At 42.0% G+C, this 2,955-nt stretch overlaps 1 protein-coding gene across 1 annotated transcript in view; it reads right to left on the bottom strand.

Moving 5' to 3' along the window:
* LOC106520187 (transcription factor COE1) overlaps positions 1–2,955 on the bottom strand; it is a gene marked incomplete at its 5' end in the record, with an annotated part of 8,696 nt that overhangs the window by 2,938 nt on the left and 2,803 nt on the right.

The following is a 2,955-nucleotide window of genomic DNA, read 5'->3' as shown; positions in this document are numbered from 1 at the left end:
CGCTCAGGTGTGTGTGTGTGTGTGTGTGTGTGTGTGTGTGTGTGTGTGTGTGTGTGTGTGTGTGTGTGTGGACAGGTGTTCATCAGGTAAAAACAGTTTCAGAGAAGAGAAATGAACCATGATAAACAAACAGGAGGCAGTTTTCAGTTCTCACATCTTATAGTTTCATGCTTTCAGAGCTTCACCCCTAATTTACACTACATGYGTTCCGTCTCCGCTGCGCTGCGCAGGTCACAGCTGTGCGTTTCAAGTCCAGTTTACACCACCTCCGCTACGGTCCGACAGATGTGCAGGAAGCAGATCCCACAATAAATTCAGTGATAAGTGTTGAAGTTGCAGCAAAAAAATAATTAAATCTGTGAAAGATGAACTCCAAACAGCTGAAAACAATATAAAAGCTTTTGGTATCTATGAAACTGTCTCACTGTCGGCTTTCTGAAACTTCTGATTTCAAAATAAAATCCATGTGTATCATGTGTGTACACATGTGCTTCATGCTACATGTTTCCATCTGCTTCCCAAACAGAACCATACATTCTGACAGCATTTGTGTAGAAATATATCTGCATATTTATTAATATAGCTGCAGTTTCGACATTATTCCGACAAATTATCCAGGCTAAGTCTTATTTTGAAAATACGGATGTTGTGGTCGTTTCTTTTCCTGTTGATGCGACGTAACCTTTAAAAATTGACTCCGGCGTCTGGCAAAAATAGGATCTGTTGTAATTTTGACAGATCATTGTCCGCTCACCGCAGCCAGTGTAAACGCTCACTGGTTATAATGGGTGTGTATTTGCTGCGGAGGTCGGACCGGAGCGGAGCGGAGCAGAGACGGAACACATGTAGTGTAAATTGGGGGTCAGACTGCAGGTTTACTTGTGGTTCCTGGAGTTTCTAAAAGTAGAATGGGAGGCAGAGCTTTCAGTTATCAAGCTCCTCTCTTGTGGAACCAACTTCCAGTTTCTGTCCGTGAGGCTGACACTCTGTCTACTTTTAAGATTAGACTGAAGACTTTCCTTTTTCATAAATCCTATAGTTAGACTTAGGTTTCCTGAATTATTCTTTAGTTCTGCTGCTTTAGGCTCAGACCCAGTCAGAACCACACATCTGGGTCTGACTGAAAACAGGAAGAGGATTCAGTGGAGCAGTTTAACCTGGAATCAAACTAAAAAAAAAAACAGGTAAAACCGGAGGGGGCGGGTTTGTGAAGAACCGGGTCTGGATCTCAAGTGGAACACTGTAGTACCTTCAGTCTGCCACTAGGAGGCGAGTCCAACCATGTGAACCCAAACAGACAGAACTTCCTGTTCTCGGCTGAAGATTCTGACAAAACTGGAGTTTTAATGTTTCAGCTTCACTTCAAGTTTAACAGAATAAAAACCAAACGGCTCTGATGTTCTGGTTCTGTTGGGCCCGTCCACACAGACAGAGTTTTTACAGACAAGTGGAGGGGTGGAGCTGGGATTTTATACAACGATTAACCGTTAAAGATGAATCGGATCCAATCTGAAATATTTGAAGGAAAAGTCTGAACATTTTAAAGTTACTGTGACGTCAAGTTTTTCTGATAAACATTTTTGTTTTTGTGGAAAGATAACACTGATATCATATCTTTTAACTTCATGTCGCTGAGATGAACGGTTGTTGAGATATTTGCATGTGAAGAAACAGGAAGTGATGTCAGAGGGCAATGTCAGCAGGTAAACAGAGCGTTGCTAACAGCTAACAGACTGTAGAGAAGAATCTGATGTTTCTTTAAATTATTTTAATCTATCAGATGAAAAAGAGTTCAAATAAACTTGTTTCAATAAATAAAAAATAGGGAGTTCCTCTTTGATGTCACTTCCTGTTTCACTTTATCTGAGCCAAGTTCTAAACAAAATATAACAATGTGACAAAACGGGTTAAATCGTGTGTTTTATGCCAAGTTTCTTAAATATAAATAAATTTTCTTTGACTTTTTGTATTTCATGTAAATGCATGTCACAGGTTCTTTAAATCAGCTTCTGAGTAAAGTTATAATTTATAAACAACTGTTTCTGACCGGGCCGGGCCGGGTCGGGCCCATGAGCTGAGGTCTGACTGAGGCTGGYAGCTCAGACTAGCCTTGARCTCATCAGTCTGAGCAGAAGCAAACTGTTCGAAGAGTGATCTACAGCAGGTGAGATCAAGTAGTGATGAAATGATTTTAACAGTCGGTTCATCAAATCCAACATTTTCACCTGTTTTTCTGTCTTTAAGTCRGGTGTGGCAATTAGACTGATGGCTCCGCCCACAATCCTCCAGGTTTTTATTCTTATTTGAGTTTTCTGCAACCTGACTCTGAAACTTTGACCCTGAGCTGAACCTGAACCAGATCAGAGGAACCAGTTTTAGGAGAACCATGCTGGAACAGGAAGTGACCATAAAACAGCAGGAGTCACGTCTCTAGCMCCGCCTCCTCCATCAGGCAGCTCAGAGGAGATCAGCAGCTGGTTGAGGAGTCAGACGTGTTTTCAGAAACACCAGGAGTCGCTGCAGAATGATGGTTGTGTGGTTTGTTTTTAAAAACACAACAGTGAGCTGCTGCAGGAATCAAACCCTCAACTCTGACTTCCTCTGAATGACTGAAGAAAAGCAGGAAATGGAAGTGTGTAAACAAATGAAATGTTATTTATCTCTTGGTGCCATCAGAGCGTCCTGGATCTGCTGCTTCTGCTTGTGTTTCTGATTTAATGGATTTGGCCCGAAGCATGAAAGGATGAAAGGATGAAAGGATGAAAGCATGAAAGGGTGAAAGGATGAAAGGATGAAAGGATGAAGGGATGAAAGGATGAAAGGATGAGGTGAGGATGTTAGTGAGGTTAGAGGAAGAGGACGTAAACGGACAGGAGGACAGTTAGGAGGGGGAGAGGTGAACAATGTATGGGGGTGTTCAGTCCACACACACACACACACACACACACACACACA

The sequence above is a fragment of the Austrofundulus limnaeus genome, unplaced genomic scaffold, assembly GCF_001266775.1.
Source record: "Austrofundulus limnaeus strain Quisiro unplaced genomic scaffold, Austrofundulus_limnaeus-1.0 Scaffold89, whole genome shotgun sequence".
NCBI lineage: Eukaryota > Metazoa > Chordata > Actinopteri > Cyprinodontiformes > Rivulidae > Austrofundulus > Austrofundulus limnaeus.
Note: the sequence above shows the minus strand (reverse complement) of the source record. Positions and strands in the feature narration are given on the sequence as shown.